Source organism: Sorex araneus, chromosome X, assembly GCF_027595985.1.
Source record: "Sorex araneus isolate mSorAra2 chromosome X, mSorAra2.pri, whole genome shotgun sequence".
Taxonomy (NCBI): Eukaryota; Metazoa; Chordata; class Mammalia; order Eulipotyphla; family Soricidae; genus Sorex; species Sorex araneus.
The window spans coordinates 38,378,135-38,403,370 of NC_073313.1; the positions used below are offsets into that span (position 1 = coordinate 38,378,135).

Below are 25,236 nucleotides of genomic sequence, written 5' to 3' on the forward strand. Positions count from 1 at the left end.
AATGATTTTTTTAATTGACTGAGGTTCTATGATTTAAAATACAATTTAATGGTGGTTTCCCATTCATATGGGTTTCCCTTACAATACCACACCATGGTTACACTTATATCATGCAGTGTACCTAGTTCAACTTTTTTTGAAAACAATATGTACATTACTCCAAAAACTGAGACTTGAGCTTCCATATGACCTAGAAATCCCATTTCTGGGTATCAACTTCAATCACTCAAAAAGTCTACTTTGAATTTTCAGACTGGTGGAACAGAATGGAGAGTAATGAGTTAAATCCCAGATTTATGGAAAGTTAATGTACAACTAAGGAGCTAACTATATGAAGTGGAGCAAAGAAAACCTCTTCAATAGATGGTGCTGGGAAATTGAATAGCCTCATGTAAAAAACCTAACATTTATTTATACACAATAGAATATTGCTCAACTATAAATAAGAATGAAATTTGGGCCCAAGGGATAGTAGAGCAGGTAGGGTACTTTCCTTGAAGGAGGCCAATCCAAATTAGATCTTCAACACCCTGTATGTTCCCCCCAAGCCCTGCTAGGAGAGATTCAAGATAGTAATCCCTCAGCATCACTGTGTGTGCCCTCCAAACAACATCAACAATAGACCTGGAGAATATCACGATGAGCAAAATCATGTGCGGAATAATCCCTCTCATATGTGGGACATAAAGAAGCATAGTACAGGAATAACATGTATGCAGAGGTGTTTGAACCTAAGAGGTGATCTTCAAAACTGACTTATCATGGCAGGAGATGAGTTGGAGAATTTCACGTGTCCCTCAGAAAATGGTGGTGACAATCAGATGCTCTGGTGGAGAATTTGGGGTTGGAATATTCTGCTCATGAAACCCCATCATTATTGGTGATTAAAATTAAATTTTTAAAAAGATTTTATTAAATAAATGTTCATTCAGTTTTATGTTAACATTATAATTCTAATCACTTCTTATTAGGGACTCTCCCATAGGTTTTTTGTAAATTAGCATAATTATGCACATATAAAACCCAAATCCTGTGAAAACATAAAGATCTCATGACATCTAAATATAATTCCACTTGATATTTACATAATTAAAAAATATCTTGAGTTTAAAAATTCAAACAGTATGCCTGCTGCCTATGTCATCCTGGTACTAATTGTAAACTGCTCATTCTATATAGTAAGAGACAAGTAATTCCATAAACTACTAATTATATATAGTAAGGACCAAGGTCCTTTCAAGCTGCCTTCTGTAGCCAGAGTAGGAGGATTCCCTGTACATCAGCTTTAGAACACTTCAGTATTGTTTCATTTCTGTTGTCATCCTCCACACAGAATCATGTGAAGAATCAGAGCTATCCTGAGAGCTAATCTATTCTTATCCAGGAATGAGAGCAATAAATAACTATCTCCTAACAAAATAAGCAGAATTTCCTTTGTTGTCCAGGATCATACAAATCTTTTTGTTGTTGTTGTTTGGCTTTTGAACCAGGCTTTTGCACCACACGTTACTGTGCTCAGGACTTAATCCTGGCTATGCACTTGGGGATCACTGCTGGCAGGCTCAGGGGATCCTATGAGGTACCAGGGATCAATCCCAGGTCTTCCAAGTGCAGTGCAAGCACTCTACCCACTGTAATATCTTTTTCAGCCCAGAATCATAAAAATCCTAACTACTTCTGGCTAGACCATCAAGCACCAAGAAGTCGAGAGTAAGGAATTCCAAGTTGCTTCAGATAGAATTATCTCACTGTTCTTAGTAATTAGGAACTGGACTTGTCTCAAGTGTTTTAGAGTGGAAACTTGTAATTAGTTGAGGGGGAAATCATTCCTCAGGAACCAGAGAGATGGTACATGGTTAAGTCACTTGCTATGCATGCAACAATCCTAGGTTTGATTCCAGCACTTATCTAGTCCCCCAAGCACTTTTGGAAGTGACCTCCAAACACAGAGCAGGTAGCATCCTTTCAGGTCTACCTCCCCCTGGCATATTTTTTACAAAATGGCATTTCTCCCCTTTTGGTTCAGTTTAGAGAAAATGCCCCAGAATCCATAGTTTTTGATTAGAAGGAAAGATTAAGATGGTGGAAGCAAATAACACCAAATGCTATATGATAAGGATGGGCTTCTCCCCAGGAACTAAAGGGGGCTTGGTTCCTTTTTGTCCTTGCATTAACAGGTTTAGGAATATCAGTTTATATTGTGATGAAACTAAAGTTATACTAGAGCTGATGACAAAGTGGCTAACAAACATTCTGACTCAATAGAGAACATATAGAAAATTACAAAATGTTACCTGCTTTTGTTTCTGAAAGTTGGATATGTGGCTAAGGGAATCAAGATTGAATAAAACATTTTAGATTTTTAAAAAGTAACATTTAGCATTAAAAGAGTGAAGAGCATAAAGTAAGGAATCAGAGGGCTTGGGCTTTTCTCTTTTTGAGGGGAACGTGGGGGAGGGGTTGGGCCATGTCTTGTGATGCTCGTGGCTTACTCCTGACTCTATGCTAATGCAGGCACATGCATGCTTGGGGGACTGTCTGTGGTGACAGGCGTCAAACCGGGACTGGCCATGTTCAAGGCAAGCACCTTAACCTTTTTTACTATCTCTCTGGTTCTATGCTTGGATTATTGCTATTCTACCAGATATTAAAGTGAAGAAATGTATATAATAAGTTAAATTGATGCAAAAATTAAAATAACCTCTTAAAGATGAACTGTGATCAGACACATATTGGGTTCTAACGCAGACCCTGACATACACACACCTCTGACACAGTGATATTCATTTCTTAGCCTTAGATTATTCTATCCATAGCAAAGCTCTGTCTTGCATACAAGTGCTCAATAAATATCAGCTGTGGTTTTCTTATTCACTTCTTAGAAAGGGTAGGGTGTAAATGGAGTAATAGTACAGGAGTTGGGCATTTGCCCTGCATGTGACTAACCTGGGTTTGACCCCCAGCACCTTATGTGGTCCCCTGGGCCACCGAGAGTAATTCCTGAGTGCAGAACTCCTGAGCATTGCTATATGTATCCCAAAATTAAAAAGTGTGGGGGGTTGGCTAGTCTGGCAGGAAGAGAGGAATATGAAAATTGGTGGCATTACTCCATAGTAACCAATTAGTCACTGTATGGTGTTGGATATTAACCCGAAGTTTTTTAGGCTTCCTCAGTGATTGCCCCTTTTCTTTCACCCAGAGCATGTACCCTCATTTTAAACTCACAAAAGAAAACGTTTTTGTGATACCAAGGACCAAACCCAGGGTCATACACATGCCAGGCAAGAGTTGTACCACTGAAATAATTCCCTTCCTTCTGTTATCATTCACAATGTTTCAGCCTCTAAAGAAATGTTGTTGCCTTAAAGACAAAGTTTCTGGTGACCATACTGTGGACAATCAAATTTCTCATTATAGGTCTTGCTCATTTTTATGGGAGTCTAGGATCTGAATAATTTTTATATAGCACCCATTCTGTTTAATCATGCATTAAATAATTGGTCTGGCAATAAAAGAATATGCAAAAACAGAATTTAGATCCATGTTAACTGTTTTAGCTTTGATTCCAATATTAACAATTATTGTGAAAATTGGGTTTTTCCCTTTTCCCACCAATTAATAATGGTTTAACCCTGAAAAAGGGGACCCAGATTTAATGAGGTTAGGGTTTAGCAAGTGTGTCTGTCTGGGTCCTCTAGGAATCCAAATAAGAGACAATCAGGATTACAAGAGGGTTGGGAAACGGAAGAGAAGTATCTTTTGTGAATGATAAATAGGAATTCATGATTGTGAAAAATATTTAAACCTGTTGTGCTTTGATTTGACTCGTTTGAGAGGAACATGGGAAGGAGGGTATCTAGTCTGATGAAGTCTCTACCAACCCGAGAGGGAATTCCACAGCCAAGGCTATTCCCAAAAGAGTTCTGCATTGAGTGCAGCCACAAGGCCCTATCATGCACACTCACTTGGTAAGAGATACTCGAGAAGCAGGAATTAAGCTTCCTCTTAACGGGGCCGGAGTGATAGCACAGTGGGTAGGGCGTTTGCCTTGCATGCGGCCGACCCGGGTTCGATCCCTGGCATCCCATATGGTCCCCCAAGCACAGCCAGGAGTAATTCCTGAGTGCAAAGCCAGGAGTAACTCCTGAGCATCACTGAGTGTGACCCAAAAGAAAAAAAATACACTTCCTCTTAACAGGCGCATTCTGCAGGTGATAGAATTGGAAGCCGTCAACTCCTTGTAGTTTGATATTATATGTATTTCCTGAAGGATTATCAGAGCCATGTACTTGAATTGCTGCCAAAGAGACCTGCTACAATAAATATAGTATACATAGCTTCAACATGTTTTATTATACACAGAGTTTTTCCTGTTCTTTTCTTCTCATTAATAGGGGTCACACCTGTTAATGACCAATAGGGTCATGCATGGCATTAATGAGGGGCCAGGTGGTGCCAGCAGCTCAACTCTGAGCCTTGTACTTGCTAGTCACTGTCACTTGACTTATTGCCTCAGGACCTTTTCTTATTTTATGCCTTACATAACATAACCATTAAAATCGAAAGCTTTTTACATTTTCTTGAGTACATTTTACCAAATTTTTCTATTTTTTTTCTAAATAACTACAAATATAGTAGAGGATTTCACTATGCATATACTTCAAAGATGATTTAAGAGGAAATTTAGTAAATAGTCATTCCTGCATTTCCAAATGTAACTGTGAAGTTAGCATTTAAAAATCCTAGGATTTTATGATATCTTACCATGAAATTCTACTCATTTTTGCAACTGAATTCAAATTCACAATTTTAAAGTCATAATTTTATATTGTCAGAATGTTGTTTATTTATATTTCTACTTACAAATGAAAATTGCTTTCTCACTAATCTCTGTGGATGCCAGCATGTTTTAGATGCAAAAATAGCATTCTGGGATCTTTTTCTGTTTCACAAGCACTATGATTGGGTGTTCACATGTTTGTGTGACATGTGCCACTCCTAAATCTTATTACAATGTTAGCACATTACCCATCGGACATGAAAGAAAAAAAATTGCATTCTGTACTAGTTTTCAGGTTCCTTGATAATAAGCATTGTACCTGCATTGCCAAGTGTATTATTGAAGAGGTTCTATACTTCCCAATTGTAGTTAACATAGAATAATACAGGATTCTTGAATGCGATTAAGAATTTTTTTAAAATCTAGCTTCCTAAACTGTGGGTTGCAATCCCATCAGGGTTTTATAAACAAGATTATGTAACTGTTGGGGGTTATGAAAAATCAGCTGTGCAGTGTAAGGTGTTTCTGGTAGGCTCCCAGTGTTACATGTCTCAGGAGAAAAGGGATGGTAAGTAGAAAAAAATATAGGATGTCCTGATTTAAGTTATACCTCTCAACACGGATGGACTGAGAGGATGCTCTGCTAAGTGAAATAAATCAAATGGGAAAAGACTATATATGCTTTCACTCGTATGTGGGAATATAAAGATATAAAACAAATGAACAAGCTAAACAAAACAAAGTTTTAGACTAAGGGTAAACTGATGTTCAGTTATTACAAGGGAAGGTAGAAAGGGTGTAGGTAAATCAGGCAAAAGAGGTCTGTCCAATGTCCTGGAGGATGAAAACTAGATTTTTGGTGGTGGTACCAGTATAATGTATAGATGTTGAATTGCCATGCTGTGCAATGAAACCTATATAATGTTATGAACTAAGCTTGCCTCAATAAGATAAGAATATATACCTGTCATACCAGTGAGCTATAGAAAACATTCACTGAAAATGAAATATGTTCTTTACATACCCTTACTTTTTACTGCATTCAGGATGATGGACTATGCTTTTGGATTACTGTGATGTAATGAAAGTTGTCATCAGAATAAGATGAACATTAGAAGTGTAAAGCCATCGTACTACATTAATCATGACAGTAAACCAGAGAATAGCCTCTCATATATACTTTTACAGAGATATATGGATAGACAGAATAAATCTGTGAGTATATACTGAAATTTCAAATTTACTCTAAGACATTTTAAAGAATATGAATATTGATCCCCTAGAATATCTAATGGTGTAAATAAGTTACTCTCCATATAAATGCCAGCCTCAGTTATTATGTAGCACTAGCACTGTCATCCCATTGTTCATCAATTTGCTCGAGCGGGCATCATTAACGTCTTTCCATTGTGAGACTTGATGTTACTGTTTTTGGCATATCAAATACGCCACGGGTAGCTTGCCAGGCTCTTCCGTGTGGGCGGGATACTCTCAGTAGCTTGCTGGGCTCTCCGAGAGGGATGGAAGAATAGAACCCGGGTTGGCCATGTCAAGACAAATGCCCTACCCGCTATGCTATTGCTCCAGTCTCATATTGTGTAGCAAAGTTGTATTTTGTAGCCAGAATATATTCCCTTTATAATGAAGGAACTGTGTCCTTGCATTAATTCAAATAATTTTAATACTTTGTAGGTGTTATTTATAAGATGTTTATACTTCAAAATACATTTAAGTAATTAGTTTAATATTTGGTTGTATTTCTTCCTTCAATGCATAGCTCTGAGTTATTTTAGCTGGGCATATTTTTGTTGTTGTTGTTTTTGGGCTATACCCAGCTATGCTCAGGCACTACTCCTGGCTCTGCACTCAGGAATTATTCCTGGCGGTGCTCAGGGTATTATATGGGATCTAACCCAAGTCAGTCATATATAAGGCAAATGCCCTAACCACTCTACTATCACTCCAAACCCATGTTTTTATCTTTTAAGGTAAATATTCTATATAATACAATACAACTGTGTTGAGTATAGTATTCAATGAGTTTCCACAAATTTAAAAATCCATGAAACTGAAGTACAGAATATTATCATTATTCATAAATGTATCTCATACCCCTATTTACTTCCTAATCAATATTCTAACACCCTACAGATCATCCCTTTGTCTGTTATTCTCTTCCTGTTCCTGGAGCGAGCAGATACCATTGGGCTACACTAACATGCGACAGGGATGAATGGAGACATTTGTGAGTTTTGCCTTCTCTAGAAATTCACTAGGTAGAACAAGGATTAAGGAATTTACCTTGCTACATCTACACAATGGAATACTATGCAGCTGTTAGAAAAGATGAAGTCATGAACTTTGCATATAAGTGGATTAACATGGAAAGTATCATGCTAAGTGAAATGAGTCAGAAAGAGAGAGACAAACATAGAAAGATTGCACTCATCTGTGGAATATAAAATAACAGAATAGGAGACTAACACCCAAGAATAGTAGAAATAAATACCAGGAGTTTTGCTCCATGGCTTGGAAGCTGGCCTCACATGCTGGGTGAAAAGGCAGCTCAGATAGAGAAGGAAACACCAAGTAAAGTGTGGTTGGAGGACCCGCTCGGGATGAGAGATGCGTGCTGAAAGTAGACTATAGATTGAACACGATGGCCACTCAATACCTCTATTGCAAACCACAACACCCGAAAGGAGAGAGAGAGAACAAAAGGGAATGCCCTGCCACAGAGGCAGGGTAGGGTGGGGGGATGGGATTGGGGGGTGGGAGGGATACTGGGATCATCTTAGGTGGAGAATGGGCACTAATGGAGGGATGGGTTCTCGAGCATTGTATGACTGAAACACAAGCACGAAAATATGTAAATCTGTAACTGTACCCTCACGGTGATTCACTAATTTAAAAAAAGGAACTTACCTTGCATTGTATCACTAGTACAATATCATGCCCAGATCATAGAGCTAGGAGTAACCACCAAGAGCTACTGGGTGTGTCCCAAAGCTTCCTCCCACCAAGAAAGACATTCCTTTAGTGTAGCTATTTTCCTTTAGCATAGTTATTTTTTCATGGCATACTTCCTTCACTAAGTATAACTTTTGCAGATTCATCTACATTGTTACTTGTTTCAGTAGTTCATTAATGTTCATACAGAGTAGCCGTAAATAATTTACTTGCTATTGAGTAGCAAAAGAATGAGCTGTGTAGCTGGTGTCTTTTCAACTGGATATTTAAGAATGGGTCTGTCACACAGAGAGAATAGAATATTCCTAGCAGCATTAAAGTATAAGGCAAATCATAATTTTGCTTTTGGTATATATTTTAAGTATTAGAATAATTTTGGTATGGTGTGCTAATAGTAAGATAATTTTAAAGTTTGTACTTAAGAATTTTTAAATTTTGTCTGTTTTGGGCGTGGGGAATGTTTGGGGCCACATCAAGTGGTGTTCAGGACTTACTCCTGCCTCTGCACTCAGGAATTATTCCTGGTAGAGTTCAGGGGGCCATAATGGGAGGCTGAGGATCAAACCCAGGTCAGCTGCATACCATACTCATCATGATTCTCTCTGGTTCCTGTATTTTGTCTTAAAGTGAGTGAGAGTCACACTCAGCAGAACTTAATTTGGATTTGGGACTACTCCCTGCATGTTTCTTGGGCGTCATTCCCAATAGTGCTTAGGGAACCATGTAGTGCGAGGGATTAAACAATATGTGCACTAGCCCTTTGAGCCATCTCCCTCATCTCAGAGTCATAAAGTATTTCTAAGAAGTCCAGTAGCCTACCACAGAGACTGGCACACATCCAAAAATAACAAGAGCAACCAGTACTGGCGCGGATGTGGGGAGAAAAGGACTCTCCTTTAATTGTTAGTGGAATGCCGACTGAACCAACCTTTTTGGAAAACAATATGGATATTTCTCAAAAAACTAGAAATTGAGCTCCCATTTGACTCAGCAATACCACTTCTGGAAATATACCTTGGGGGCCCCAAAACACACAGCAGAAACACCTTCTGCACTCATATGTTCATTGCAACACTATTCACCATAGCCAGAATCTGGAAACAACCTGAGTGCCTGAGAACAGACGAATGAATAAAGAAACTATGGCACGTTCACACAATGGAATACTGCGCAGCTGTTAGGAAAAATGGAGTCATGAAATTTTTCCTAAATGGATGGACATGGAGTATCATGCTGAGTGAAATAAGTCAGAAGGAGAGGGACAGATATAGAATGACTCTATTCATTTGCATACATATTTACAAATATATAGTAGAAGGCTAATATCCACAGCTAGGGGAAAAATGGGGCTAGGAGGACTGGTCAATGATTGGCATCAACCACAAGTGTGTGTGGGGTGGATGGTAGGTAAGATAGAGAAGGGATCAGTATGACAATAGTAGCTGGAAGTGATCACGCCAGACAAGAATTGAGTGTTAAAAGTAGGTAAAGAGATATATCTGATAACCTTTCAGTATCTGTATTGCAAACCACAATGCCCCAAAGGAGAGAGAAATAGAAAGAGAGAGAGATAAAGAGAGAAGAAAAGTGCCTGCCATAGAGGCAGGCTGGTGGGGAGTGGTGGGAGGGAAACTTGGGACACTGGTACTGGAAATGTACACTGGTGGAGGGATGGGTGTTGTAATACTGTATGACTGAAACCTAATCATGAACAGCTTTATAAGGGTCTATACACAGTGATCCAATAAAAAATCTTTAAAATAAAAAAATTAAACTAAACAAAAATCCAGTGGCTTGAACATGATTATATTAATAAATATAACAGACAGAAATGAGAAGGTGAAATTGTATTTGAGAGAAACTAAAGACAGAGAAGCTAGTTTTAAGACCCTGTTGTAGGTGAGATGATTGTGATAAATCTAAAGTGAGGCAGGAATTAATATTAGAGACGTGTAAGAGCTTGAATGAACAGACAACTGAAGATAGAAAATAAGAAGTAAATGGTGTCCTCAGTATTATGTATGTGAGATAAATGAGATAGCCACTACACCACAGAAACTGCTACAAAATATGTGTGAGAGAATGCATGGTGGTTTTGTTAACCAGAACAGAAATTACAGCAGAAATAGAAGAGATTGAAAGAAAAATGTGTTTATTTCCTTATAAATCAAGAAAGAATGGTCCATTCGTTGGTTTTAACTATATTACTAAAGATTAGGAGAAGAGTGAAGACTATAGATTTTATTTGTGAGGCATTAATATTTACTTGGCTTTAGTCAAGCAGAGAATTAGATATATACACACTGCATCCCAGAGTGATCAGAGAATTGAATGTGAATTGGGTTAAAATAGCTTGTGAGGCTTCTTCTAGGCCTCTGACCAATTAAGAGGATGGAGGAATAAAAAAATACGGAATGAACAGGAGTTGAGGTTAAGGCACACAGATTTGGAATACAAAATCTGGAAGTTTGGTTCTTAAACTTACCTTACTTTTTTAAATATAAGAAGCATACAAATGAAAGTAATTAAGAGTAGGTAGGAGATAGCTCACGTGATTGAGCACTTGCCTGACATATGTAAGGTCCCGACTTTGATCCTTAGTACCAGGTTGTCCTTTGAGCACCTCCAGATTTAGCGCTGGTGACCCCTGAACACCTCTGAGTGTGGCCCTAGTGGGCTCCTGAACACCACCAAGGTGGGCCTGATAGCTCCCAGCACTACCAGCTCCAGGCAGCAATGAATGGCTGGACTGGTCATCACTGAGAGAAGCCCCTGTACAAAGAAGTGAGTAGGGTAAAATTATGCTCACAACATGGACTAATTGGGGTTATTCCAGCAAAAGCAACTTGGCATATCTTCAGTGAAAGAAGTCTTTCTTTTCAGTGCTTGAAGGCGTGGGTCCATTCCCTGTGATAATTGGCCCAGCAGTACAGGTTCTATAGGTTCATTGTTCTAGCCAGTGACGTGGTATTTCTCTGGCCCAGTGGAGGGATGGGGACCACCAGGGCCATACTCTGCCATACTCTGGGGAGCGTGCAGTGTAGGGGATAGAACCAGGTGTCATGTCACGTATGTACTCAAGACATTTGAGCTCTCTAGACACGAATCTATCTTTTGCAAATGCCACTTAACCAGGAGACAGACAGTATTGAGACTCTACATCTTCTACATTTACCACTTTTCTCTCTGTGAGTCTTCCTTTTGTTTACCTATCAGATTTATTTTTTCTGCTTCTCTTGTGCTATTACCAAATCTACGTTCCTATTCTAAACGCTTTTGGAGTTTTCTAACCCAGCATCAATAAGACAGTCTGTCTCAACCTGCTTAAGTTTGCTTTTATGTTTGTGTGTGTGTGTGTGTGTGTGTGTGTGTGAGTAGGGGTCAGTGGACTCCCGCCAATTAAATCTTGTTTTCTGGGGGGTGGGATGCAGATATATTTTTTCAAGTGCCCTAGGTTGGAAACCCATGAATTAGACTCTGTTTTCATAGAAATAAAGCCAGGAACTGGAGAGATAATACAGTGGTAGCGTGCTTGCCTTGCATGCGGCTGACCCAGTTTGATCTCTGGTGTCCCAAATGGTCCTCCAACTATTGTCTGGAGTGATAGTTGGGTGCAGAACTAGGAATAAGCCCTGAGCAATGCCCATTGTCCTTCAACACCAAATAGACTGGTAGGGATGATAATAGTCTTACTGAAATGTTCATGTACTAATACCCAAAACCTGAGAAAATACTAAATGATATGATGTTGGACAGGAAAGGAAATACTTTCCTACCACTCTGGGTTCTTCTTGGGTTGGTGAAACAATCAGATTGGCCTCAGAAAGATTAGTAGGAGGAAAAATTATAATTTTTGTGAGTATTTTACATAAAGATGATAATTCCAATTTTGGTGAAATTAAGGTCTATATCCTGAAGTGAGGAATGGGATAAGCCCTTGGAGCTTCAAGAATAGAGGAAAGGAATTCACCAGATAACAAGGGGGTGACTTATGTGACAATAACCCCGTGCTTCATAATTAGATATATAATTGTCCTGTCATATAGCTAGGTTTCTCTTATCTAAAAAAGTAGGGGCTTTTTTCAGTTAAAAAAATCCTAATTGTGGATAATGCCACTAATTTTCATTCTTCTAGGTAATTAAGGGAGTGGTAAAAGTTTCACATGAACCTGCAAAACCTTGATTGACTTGCTTGAAATAATACACATTCCAAAGTGGCATGTCTTGATAAAGGCTGTTCACCTTAGGAGGCCTATCCTTCAATGGCAAAAGGGAATTTAAGTTACAAGTGGGAATAAAGTTGCCAATCAGCTGGCCTTGAATAAGATTTTTATGTTTTACATTTACCTTCTATTTAAGTGCTGGGATTTATAATATTGTTAATTATATTTTCATACATTTATTTGAGACCAAAGCGGTCATCGAAGCCCTAGGAAAACAGGGCCTTCAAACTCAGTATATCATGATCCTCCGTGAGCTGTATTATGGATTTACCACCAGGATCTCACTATTCTACAAGGAAGTGATCGTCAACGTAAAAAGAGGGGTTCAGCAGCGTGATACCATTTCAATTAAACTCTTCAGTGCCACCCTTGAGAACGTCATGCGACGACTGGAATGGGAAGGAATGGGAGTGAAGATAGGTGGTCAGCAACTACATCACCTCCGCTTCGCTGATGACATTGTTCTAATAACACCAAACATTAGCCAAGCAGCACAAATGCTGGCTGACTTCAATTGTGAGTGTGGAAAGGTCGGACTACAGCTGAATCTCAGCAAAGCAATGTTCATTAAAAACGAGCTAGTCCCTGACGTTCCATTTGCTCTCAATGGAACGAACATCTCCGAATGCAGCAGCTATGTGTACCTGGGTCGAGAACTCAACATGTGGAATGACTAGGTGCCAGAACTGCGCAGGAGGAAGAGAATGCCTTCAAGAGCATCGAAGTGGTTAAGAGGACGAAGAACCTCCAGCTCTGGGCACATCTTTTCGACTCCACTGTTCTTCCTGCACTAACATACACCTCAGAGACCTGGACCCTACGAAAACAGACAAGAACGCTACTTGGGTATCCCAAAGAGTAATTGAAAGAGTTATGCTTGGAATATCACATTTCACTCAAATGAGAGAAGGAATCTGGAGTTCTGACCTCCGTCGACGATCAAGAATCAGGGACACTGTCTCATTTGCCAAGGCATCAAAAATCGGATGGGCCAGACATGTAATGCAATTTAGAGATGACTGCTGGACTAGAGCTGTTACTGGATTCCATGGGACGTCAAAAGACCACGTGGCCAACCACCTACAAGATGGTCAGACTTCTTCGACAAAACTTTAATCAATAAGCTGAAAAATATGTTCTCAATAACCATACATCTCTATGTTATAGCTATATAAATTTAAAAGATTAGTAGTATAAATAGTTTATGTAGATACATTTAAAAATCAACATGAAATAGATAAATTTTACAAACACACAATTTAGTAAAAGTGTATCACTGTCATTGATTTACAAAAGTGAGGAGAGGAAAATTAAGAAAATTTTACGGGAAAATCTGAATAGGCCTGTAAAAGTTTAAAAGTGTGTTTTATTCTAAAAAGGAACACAGGTTTTATGTTAGAAAATATTGTATTATAGACAATGCTTAAGTATCTGCATTAATAAGTAAAATATTGCAATAAAAATCTCTATAGATGCAAAAAGAAATCACATGAATAGACATAGAGCATTCAATATAAATGAAACATTAATTCCTTATTGAAAAAGTATAAAATTCCTTAGCAGGCTAGGAATAAACAGACATTTCTTAACCTTGTAAAAGGCAACCATAAGAGCTTTAAGTGAATGCCATACTCAATGGCAGAATGCTGAGAAGTTTGTCTTGTCTTTTGAAGTTAGGTCCTTTAATACTTCTTGCAAAACTGGTTTCTGGGCTATGAATTCCCTAAATTGTTGCTTTTTTCATGAAAGTCTGTATCCTTCCTCCAAATGAGAATGAAAATATCACTGAATAGAGTATTTTTGGCGAGGTATTCATTTCATTTAGTTTGTTATTTTATGGTATCCCATAATTCTTTTCTGACTCATTGGGTCTCATATGATAGATCTTGGGTAAGTCATATGGACTTTCCTTTGTATATAAATTTATTTTTGATCCTGATGTTTTCAATATTCTGTCTCTGTCTTTGGCTTTTGTAACTTGGATTATAGTGTGTCTTGGAGATTTTCTATTTGGGTCTATTTTTGCTGGGACAATTCTGACCTTTTGGATCTCAGTACCTTTACCCCTCAACTCTGGGAAATTCTTAACTATCATTTAACTATTGATTCTTCATTGAATTTTCCTTCCTGGTTTCCAGGAACTCCTATGATTCTTACATTATTCCTCTTGACTTCAAGCCATAGTTCCTAGTGTGCTATTCATTTCTTTTCAGATTTTTCCATCTTCTGTTGTTTTCTAGAGGTTTCCTGAATCTCATCTTGGAACTTCTTATCTTTAATGCAGCTTCTGTTGTTCTGCGACTCAGACCCTGTATTGAGATTTTTATATGACCAAACATTTTTCATTTTTTAAACTTCTGAATGTTGTAGTCTCATTTCCGCTCCCACATTTTCTTGTGCTTTGCTGACTACCTGTGCCAACATTTCTTTGAGCTCATTAAACATCCTCACAATAGTGTCATTAAAATCATTCTCTGAGAATTTACAGAGCTAGTTGGTACTGGTAGAGCCTTCCATGTTATTATTTTCACTCATTGAGCTTGGTGGGTGTCTACGTGTCTACCCCATTGTGTTTGCTGTGCTTCTGCTCTACTGAGGGTGAATTTTTGAAGTTAGCTCCCCCATACCTGTTGTATAGCCACACTATCAGACCATGCTGTTCAGAAGATGTGGAGGTGGCTGGCTGAGAAAATGGCAGAGGGAGTCGGGCATGGAGTGTGCTGGGACTCAGCTAAAAGGGAGGGGAACCCACTTATGGATGGAAAAAGGCTCCAATATAGATTTCAGCTGAGAAGTTAACCTCACTTTGTTGGGGAAGGGGGGGTTATAATAACAAGCAGAGGTTCAGGAGATATGGAGGTGGCCAGCTGAGAAGATGGCCCAGGATCATTACAGGGGCCTTTACGTGTAGCAGAAATGGGTGGAAGTGTCAGAATAATGTCATGGTAGATTTTAAAGATGGAAGGAGCCTCTTGAATGTGGAAACGTCCAGAAAAAGCATTCTCATCTAGATGTTCATAAAAGAAACTATGCAGACACCGTGATTTTAGCTTAACTCTTCTAGACTTGTGAATTCCAGAGCTATGATACATTTGTGCTGTTTTTAGACACTAAATTTGTGAAATATTTTACAGAAACCATTGAATCTTTGTCAGAAGACTGGATAATACTTCAATAAGAGAGAAGAAAAAGGGATCAAAGTTTTGAAAAATGCTTGTTAAGTGTAGTTATCTCATAGTTTCACCCCCCCCCCTTGCCTTTCTGAGGTCTGCTTTAGTCATCTCTTCTGAAAACTAGAATCTCTCCTCCCCTACCCTTTGTTTTTGTTTAGAAATTCCTTCTTAACTTTTCTCTGCAACTCTGTGGTTCTTCTGGGGGGTACCAATTTTTATATTACACATGTCCTTCCTCTCCAATAATGGTTATGTTACTCAGTCTTATTCAGTCATGTTCTTTCTGTGGTATTTAGAGAATTAGAACTTAGATAAGAGCGGTACCGTCTGTCTGGTAACAGCTTGGAAGGTGTGAGTCCACTATTAATCAGAGGCCATCATTAGAGTCTATAGAATGTGATTCCAGAGGTTCTGAGGCTACCCTGGAATTTGAGGCATTTTAGTTGCTGTACCACTTACTCCGAAAGCCAGTCTAACCCTTTCGCAACTTATTGGGTTACACAATAACTTTATCTTTTTGCTTAAGCTATCTCATTTTAGATTTTGTCACCCCAGTGGAAATATTCAGACAAACTAGTAGATAAAATATGAAAAACCCTGGGTTGGAGCATTAGTACTGCACATAGGGCATTTGTCTTGCATGCAGCTGAGCTGGGTTCTATCCTTGGAATTACAGAAGGCCCCCCCAAACCCTGCCAGGATTGATATCTGAGAGCCAGGAGTAAGCCCTGAGCACCACATGGCGTGGACCCTAAACCAAAAAATAATGAGAAAGAAAACCCCAGTAGTCAAATGTAAGTTCAAAACACATGCACAGTGGGCCAGAGCAATAATACAGCAGGTAGGTCATTAGCCTTGCATACAGCTGACCCTGGTTTGATCCCCAGAACCCTATATTGTCCCACCAGGAGTGAACCCTGAGTGCAGAGCCAGGAGTAAGCCCTGATCAATGCTGAGTGTGGCCCAAAACCAAAAACAAACAAACAAACATATATACAGATCTGTTAAAGATGCACCTTCATTAATCAAGTAGGTGTGTTTGGGGGTTGGGGGTTGGGGGTTTGGGGGGCACTGAGCTATACTTGGCAGTGCTCAGGAGCTTCTCCCGGCTTTATGCTAGGGGGTCCAAGCTCCAGGCCAGGGTAGGACTTGTATTTTAGTTCCTTCTCTATGCTTTACATTTTGCCAGTGATATTTATATAGGGCACAGTCTTGCTTCCAGGCACTTAATATTTACACTCTATAGGGTCTTACAAGTATCAATGTCTGCCCGTTTTGCGGTATGTCCTTACCAAAATCCCCCATGATCTTTTGTATTATTTGACAAATGTGAAATTGAAAAGTGAACTCAAGAAAATCTGATTTATAAAATTCACAAATGTAAGAACTTAAAGATTTCAGTGGTAAGAGTTTTAGAACATCCTGATTTCTAAAGACAAACAGGACTACTCCCTTTCCCACACCACTCAGTGCCCCTGTTGCTGTCAAAATAATTGCCGGCAGAGACTACCGGTGCAGCCCCATGGCAGTTCTTTGATTCTTAATTTTTTTTGCTTTTTGGGTCATACCTGGCTATGCACAGGGGTTACTCCTGGCTCTACACTCAGGAATTACTCCTGGAGTGCTCAGGGGGACCATATGGGATGCTGGGAATCGAACTCGGGTCGGCCGCGTGCAAGTTCTTTGATTCTTAACAAGCCAAATGCCTCCCAATTTCTTTATAAGTAAAAAGAAGAAAGGAAAAGTTGCTTGGGATAAATTACTTCAAGCTCACAGTTCAATTCACTTTGGATTCACTCAGGTGTGTTTTACTTTAATAGCTGATGTGAAGGCATGGCATGTGAGATACCACAGCTGACCAGATGCCAGACAGAAAAACCTAGAAGTGAAAACTAAGCACACATGCAGCATGGAATAGCAATCAAGTTGGGCTTCTTAAAATACAAAAAATACCAGAAAACCTGAAACCGTTAGTGCAAAATCCAGGTCACACAGGCCAAATATTGTTTCTCGGAGGAGCTTTGTCCTTCGGGGGAAGGCGAGTGTGAAGGGCACATCTAGCAGTGCTCAGGGATTACTACACTTGTCCTGCGCTTCTGTTGTTCCTCTGGGAGCTCGGGGGTCCATGTGGTATCGGGGGTCCAAGGCAGGCTGTCTGAATGCCAAGCATGCCCTCCAGCTCTACTGAGCTATCCCCAGAGCCCCAGGAGCATTGAGAAGGTGGGTCAGATTTGACAACTGATTTTCTTACCAAAATATCTGGGTAGGTTTGTTCAAGTCTTTTTAAAGAAAATAGTAGATTGCTTTTAGAAAAATAGATCGCTGTCACCCCAAGTTCAGAAACAGCAGAGCGTTTGTTTTCAATGAAGAGCAGTGGGACAGGGTTGGGTCAGTCACTAACTATGACCAGGCTTCGCAAACAGCAGAGCCACGTTAATTAGGGTGCCCGGTGTGAGTCATCTCCATCTCCCTCACCTCTGGAGGGCCCAGGGCTGAGCGTTGGGAGAAATCCTGGAGGAGAGGAGAGGGTGGGGGGGTGGAAGAAGAATAACGTGGGATACGCAGATTAGAAGTGTGCAAGGTTCGCATAGATCCTGCGGCTCCAGGGCTTGGGGTGATGGTCCCCCAAAGCCCTGCTAGGCTTTCCCGAGCAAGACGGGGGGGTGCATGTCGAGGTTTCTCCGACTTTACTTCTTCGAGGGTGTTAAAACCAGCAGCAGCGGGGTGTCTAGAGGGCCAAGTCTTCCGGACCACTGTGCCTAAGGCCCCGCCCCTCCGTCTCCCACCCCGCCCGGCCCCACCCCTTCTGTCGAAACCCCGCCTTGGCCGGCCCCCGCCACTTCCCACAGTCTCTCCCGGCCGCTCCTGGCTCCCGGCACAGGCTCTGCTGGGCGGCCGTCGGGAGCGCGCAGGCGCGGCGGGGGCTCGGGGAGTGCGGAGTAACGGCTCGGCGCGCGGTGAGTGACTTGGCCGCACGGGACCGGGAGCTGGGGGGACGTGGTCCCGGGAGGGATCGGGGTGCGTTCCTCGAACCGTCGCGCAGCCTTCGGTTCCCGTGCGCAGAGACGGCCCCGAGGGGCGGCTAGCGGGTTCCGTGGCGCTGCCCGAGGGCGCCTGGCCCCGGCCGCGTGGGGAGCGGAGCGCGCGGTGGCGGGAGTGGCGGAGGCGCGGCGGCAGCCGAGGGATGGAAGGAGAGAACTCCCGGGGCTGCCGGTCGCCGCTCAGGCTTGGCACGACCGGGACGCTCGCCAACGGCGCTGGAGGGTGTCCCAGCTTCAAGTTCAGTCGCCCCCACGAGGTGCCCCCGAGCGGCCCATCCCTCCCTCCTCCCGCCCCGGAGCTGCCCGCTCTGGGCAGACTTGGCCGGGGAGGCACCTCGTCGTGGGGGGTGAGGATTTCGGGCCGGTGGGCTGCGGGCGGCTGCCCCGGGGAGCTTTGCGTTCTTGTGACTTTCCTGCTCCCGCCCCCGGGAATGTATCTGTCTTCTGGTCCATTGTGCTCATGGACATTTTAACAAAGGCAAGGACTGTTTTGTGGGCAGTGGCTGGTGATAGCGGGGGCGGGTCAGTGTGTATGGGGGGGTGGCCGTGGCGTGGGGGAGGGGAGCCGGGATGGCCCGCTTGGGGTGGGGGGAGTGGGAGGAAGGGAACAACCTTCCTGCCTCAGCTTTTTCCTCCTTCCTGGTCCGCTGATTTTGATCAGTGGTAAGAACAGCCTCCAGAGGGATATGACTGGAAATTAGTATGTGTGTTCAGACTCTGGCTGCAGCTCTCGGTTTTGTAATTGTGCTATTGATGGATTTTTTTTTCTAAAGTGTCCCTTCAGGAGAAAAGCGAAACTAATGGAATTTCAGAGGAACTAATTGAACGCACGGGTGAAGAGGCAAAGTGTCCAAACTTAGAGAGCTAAATTAACGCCGTGTGATTGACGTAGGGCAAATGAAGGCCGACTTGGAAGGATGGGCGAAGTGCAAAGGCATGTAAATGCAAAGTTGATTAGGGTCCTGTTGATTGTTTCCATCCTGAGTGGATTATTGGTTGCGGGTGTGGAGATTAGGCTCGCGTGGAAGAATGATAGTGCGAGTAGAAAGCACTGGGACAAATGGATGAGTGGATTGAATCAAACTCCATACGCTTTCGTTTTCAAACGGTGGATCTTTATCAAAAGTAGTATTTGTGTTCCCAAGCATAGACGTTGATATTTTTACTCATTTGTTTAACTTAATACAAAAAACAAACTGAACTTCCTCCTCCTCCACCCATTTTCCCTTGATTGTGAATTCTATTTTATAAACATTTACTTTCAGAACTGAAGTGTGTTGAAAGGCACAATTTCCCTGCCACCCTCTCCCCCGGTAATTGGGTGAACAGGATTTCTTGTGTTGTCATTTTACTTCTTTTTTTCCTATTATTTTCAGTTAAATGCCACTAACATTACCAAATTTGGGGATGGAGGAGGTGTGTGAGATGCCTTTTTCCTTTTCCAGTGCCTAATAAACTGCTATTCATCCTTCCAGACTTTACCATATTAATGCTTGAAAAGTTTTCAAACTCCTGTAGAATGAATCACCCCTTTCCTGTTAAGCTGATATCATTGGCATTATTTCTGTTTTGCTGCTAGGACCTCAGCCTTCTCTGCTACCCCTTTACCTAGGACTGCAGGTTATGTAGTAAGTGCCCAATTAATGAATTTGGCAAGATGTTAATAAATACTGTTCGAGAATTCGTATTATCATAAAGTTCATGTGATAGTAGAAGAAATTCAAAATGTTGAGCAACATTATTGGAAGATGAATGAGAAATAAGTATGAAATAATATGGCCCCATGTAGTCTGTAGTTTATTCTTTTAAAAGTGGTGCAAATAGCTACCTCTTTGTAGATAGAGGCAAATAGAGGTCGGAAAAGCCCAAATTTGAAAAGGGTCAATTTCTGATACTGAAACTAGTTGAAAAGTCAACATGAAACAAAAGATGATTCATTGGTAAAAGGACATAAATAAGAAACTGCTGGAATTTGAGAATTTTCAAGTAATCAAGCTGGTCAGATTGTATCCTCAGAAGGCTCATGTAACTCAAGAAACTCACCTAGGCGCATTCTTCACCCTGGAGACTTGCCCACATCTGGACCTGACATGTGTATTCTTGGCTGTTCCTCCCCTGGAGAAGCCCATGTTCTCTCTTGGAACTCCTCTCTCTATCTCTTTCTCTCATATTTCTCTAAATATTTTTTTCTCTTTAAAAAGAAGAAAAGGCAAGAAACTGACCTAATCAGCTGTGTTATACTCCAAAATCTTAATCTTAAGGCTTTGAACATTTGCTAATGGCTCTCTTCAAGTACTGGTGCCCTCAGTAGGCTCAGCCTGACTATTTCTGCCAGCCTTTCTGCATCTCTCTTATCTCTTCCAGCATCACTGGCCTTCTAATCACCTGTGACTCATAAAGTCATTCCTCTTGCTCCTTACCAATCTCAAGCTCGTTATCCCCACATCTGGCTTTCATGCTTTGAATGTATTTAACCTTTGGAGAGCACAAAATGAGCAATGATCACTTAATTGAAAATGTACAGAATTGATTCTTCAGTGGAAAAAGAATCAGGATCGGATACTTGGATAAATCCAGGTGTCTGTGTTGGCAAAGCTATTAGTAACTTCTGTTTTTTTCCTCTCATAAGTAGAGATCATTTATCTCCTCTCTGCCTGAAAATTAGGGGGCTGGAGAGATAATGCAGGGGGTAAGGTGCTTGCTTGCCTTGCATGTGGCTGACCCTGGTTTGATCCTTGGCACTGCATGTGGTCCCTTGAGCACCGCCAGGGGTCACTCTTGCGCACAGAGCCAGAGCACAGAGTATCTCTGGGTGTGGCCAATAAAAAAGCAACACTTCAAGTTAGTGCCTGGTGTTTATGAATAAAACATGGATCTCAGGGTGAAGAGATTATACAAAGTTTATAAAGCAAATTTTAAGAGAAGTTCTATATCCTTGACTCAATGGAAAGTTTCTAAACCACTGTCCATTCTAGCTTCCTTCTCAGAACTATCATCACCTAGATGTCTCCCCAATATATATTTTTTTCTCATTCTTTGACAAGTCAGCCTCAGTCCTTTCCACTGAGTTTTCTTATGGTTCTGTTCACGACTTTCCTTTGTGGTGCGATTATTCTAAACAGTTCTTGGGAGCCTCTGGGATGCTCCCAGCCACGCTTCCAGCTTGCCAGGCATTGAAGGTATTGAATCCAAAGTCTTATACATGTAAGCCACGCACTGGACCACTTGAACCACATTCCGGCCCCCTCCTTAAGACTTCCCTACGCTTTCCTAGAGACAGTATTATGGTCAAGGACATGGGATTTGGATACAAGATTTTCAAGGTTTTTTGTTTTCTTACCTGTAATGATGAGAATAACTGAGATGAGGCATATTTAAGGCTTAAAATATCTAGCACATACTAATTGACTTAAACATGATAGTTATTCTTTTTTTAAAAAAATTATTTTATTTTATTTTGGGTTTGTTTTGGGGGGATCACACCTGGCAATGCTCAGGGGCTACTCCTGGCTCTGCACTCAGGAATTACCCCTGGCGGTGCTTGGGGGATATATGGGATGCCGGGGAGTGAACCTGGGTCAACTGCGTGCAAGGCAAATGTGTTCCTTGCTGGACTATTGCTCTGGCCCTGATAGTTACTCTTTTTTTATAGTTGCCATCTCTTGTGAGAAACAATTTCAGCAATAGTTACTTTTTTTTTTTTTTTGATTTGGATTTTGGAGTCACACCCAACAGACAGAACTATTCCTGACTCTGCTTAAGAGTGCCCCCTGGTGGTGCTTGGGGACCATATGTGGTGCTAGAAATTGAATCCAGGTTGGCAGCATGCAAAGCAAGTGCCTTAGAAACCTAATGTTCCAGCCCAGTAGCAATTAATTTTAAAATGTGTACGCACTGTCTCCAGGCTCCTGGAACTTAGCTCCTGTTCTGTATTTGTAAACTCCTACCATATATTGCCAACAGGTGGCTTAGCCCAGCAGTGCTCAGACATCATCATGCAGAATAATCACAAGAATGTGCAGATGTCTGGGTCCCACTCCTAGAGTTTCCGGCATCTAGGGGGAAGACCTGAGAATTTTTATTTTAGACAAGTTTCCAAATGATAATCATGCTGCTGGCCTTCTGGGTCACACTGGCACGAATTTAGATGGCATTCACACAGTTTGGCAAGGAGGAAGGAATAAGAGACCAGAAGACTGAAAAGTTCTAGATATTGGATTAGGGATATGAATCAAAGAGCTGGAACACATATTTTGTAGTATGGAGCCCTGAATTTGATTTCTGGCACCAGATGGTTCCGTGAACACTGCTACATGAACACCTCCCTAGCCCCCCAAAAGTCCTAGACATTAAGAAAGGAACATGAATAGTAAAGCTGTTAGTGTCATATCATGTAGTCTGGAAAGGATCGGACTAAAAGAATACTGATGGCTTTGGTGGCCAGGAGTCTTTTTGTTTTGGGTGTGTGTCAGAGTCAATTTTATTCTCCTCAGTTGGTGTTACATTACCAATATTATGATGGGAAAACCAAAAGGTTGATATTTGAAGTAATGGTTCTTAATCTGGATTGTGCATTAGAGTCTTCTTGGGGAGTCATTTTTGCAAATGTGCTTATGGCTAGTGTCCCTTTCCCTGTCAAATCTATCAGAGCTTTCCCATGAAACCTATCAAATCAGAACTTCATGGGCCTGAGAGATAGTACAGTGAGTAAGGCTTGCCTTGCATATACTCAACCCGTTTTCTATCCCCAGAACCACATATGATATCCTGAGCACTGCCAAGAGTGATTCCTGAGCACAGATCCAAGTAGTGCCTAAATAACCTCCCCTCCCCACCAAACAAAACAGCAAGCTTTCAGAGAAGAGGGTATGGGATGTGGCTCAGAGGTAAAGTACATGTCTTGCATGCAGGAGACTTATATTTTATCCCCCCAAACTAAAAAAAAATCATTTCAGAGCATGGAACTTCTGCATGAAGAAAATATTCTAGGAGGTTTTGCTGGTGCACCCTGATTAAGAACCAAAATTTGAACTTTATAAAAACAAGGGTGATCAGGAAATGGAAAGAAACTTTTTGTTTGTTAATTGTTAGTAAAAGGAGAAGGGAAGAAAAGAGTGGAGTTTGAGAATGCTAAGGGGACCGAGAAAAGAGCAATGCATTGAGGTGTGAAGAGTCAGCTGGAGTGGGAAAGTGAATGAAGGTATAGTGCTAAAGGAATATATCTGATGGAATAGAGGACTGGTGTCAGTGAATAGGAGAAAATGAAGTCATGGATACTTAAGAAGAGAAGAGGTAGCGTGAGTAAAGGAAAATAAATCTAAATATTGAGCTGGGAAGAAGTTGAAGGGGCATTCTTTTTTTTCAGATTTTTTTTTTATTGAATCACTGTGAGATAGTTACAAGCTTTCATGTTTGGGTTATAATCTCACAATGATCAAATACAAATACCCATCCCTCCACCAGTGCACATTCCCCACCACTGATATCCTGGGAATAGCCACCCCCTTGCCTACCCTCCCCCTGCCTCTAAGGCAGACAATATTCCCCATACTCTCTACTTCTGGGCATTATGGCTTGCAACACAGACACTGAGAGGTCATCATGTTTGTTACTTTCGGCATGCATCTCCCATCCCAACTGGTTCCTCCAGCCCTCATTTTCTTAGTGATCCCTTCTCTATTCCATCTGCCTTCTCCCCTCCGCTCATGAAACAGGCTTCCAGCTATGGGGCAATCCCCCTGGCCCTTGTATCTACTGTCCTTGGGTGTCGGCCTCATGTGATGTTATTCTGTACTCTACAAATAATTGCAGTCCTTTCATGTCTGGCCCTCTCTGACTCATTTCACTTAGCATGATACTCTGAAGGAGTATTCTTTTTGGAGGGACTTGGGACCAGACTCGGTGGTGCTCAGGAGCCACAGCATTTGTGTCTGTGCTTAGGGGTTGCCCTCAGAAGCATTTAGAGAGGATCATGTGTGCCAGGATCAACTATTGAGCTCTCTCCCATCCAGAGGCGCATTCGTTAAGGGAGGTTGTTTGCACATTATCACTCTTCAGTGGAACTTCAAATAGTCCATGAACCCTATGGATTTTTAAAGTTTAATAAAGCTGGTTAATAAATGAGCAGTTTCAAGTTACCTCTAAAGGTTACATAATTGGCTTTTAAAAATTTTTCTCATTTAGAAGAATTTTAAAAAATCAAGCCTAGACAAACTGGGCTGTAATGGTATTGTCCTAGCCCTTGCCATGAGATTGACATTATGGTTTTATGTGAATAGTCCACAAAATAGTGGTGTGTCTTGTCAAATTACCAGACATCGTTCTCAGCAGTGAAGTTGCTGCAGTGAATGAAAGTTATACTTTATTGGAAACATTTTTCTTCAAGAAGTATCAGTTGTATCGCTTGTCACTTGTCATCATTGCTCATCTATTTGCTCGAGTGGGCACCAGTAACATCTCCATTGTGAGACTTGTTACTGTTTTGGGCATATCGAATATGCCATGGGTAGCTTGCCAGGCTCTGCCGTGTGGGCAAGATACTCTCGGTAGCTTGCTGGGCTCTCCGAGAGGGACGGAGAAATTGAACCCAGGTCGGCCTCGTGCAAGGCAAAGTCCCTACGTGCTGTGCTTTACCTCAAGAAGTATACATGCTTTTTGAGGGAAACAGGTAAATAAAAATATAAGATAATCTATCTAAAGTCATGTAGTGTTACATTCTTTGGAAAATTCCAAAGAAGAGAAAGCAAATAGTGGTGCTTCTGTAGGTATTTGCCTATAGGCGAATAGGGTGTGTTGAAGGGTGGTGATCAGGAAAGCCTTTGCTGCCTGCAGAGAAAACAAAGAGAAAAATCATTTATTTGGAAGAAGCGCTTTTGAGGAATAGAAAACAGTAAGTGCAAAGGCCTTGAGGTATGATACCTTTGTGAGACTTATTGCTAGGAATTACAGAAGCCATTTGTGACTAGATTTGTATGAATGAGGGGGATGCCTAATGAAAACAGGTTCAAGTGAGTAAGAAGGTGTATTGGAGAATGGAAAGGTCACATAGG

The 25,236-nt window shown here is 41.3% G+C and overlaps 1 protein-coding gene and 1 non-coding gene across 2 annotated transcripts in view; both read left to right on the top strand.

Annotated features, from left to right (window-relative positions):
- The first annotated feature begins 4,934 nt into the window (after nt 1-4,934).
- LOC129400224 (small nucleolar RNA U13) lies at nt 4,935-5,038 on the top strand. Its single transcript, XR_008627539.1, has one exon. It is a non-coding gene; the product is annotated as a small nucleolar RNA U13 (small nucleolar RNA).
- Nucleotides 5,039-18,019: 12,981 nt separating this feature from the next.
- The window catches only part of LOC101551542 (transmembrane gamma-carboxyglutamic acid protein 1), a 129,692-nt gene continuing 122,475 nt past the window's right edge, over nt 18,020-25,236 (top strand). The window contains exon 1 of the mRNA XM_055122412.1: nt 18,020-18,103. The gene's annotated coding sequence lies outside the window, so the exon portion shown is untranslated. The remainder of the gene's footprint in view (nt 18,104-25,236) is intronic.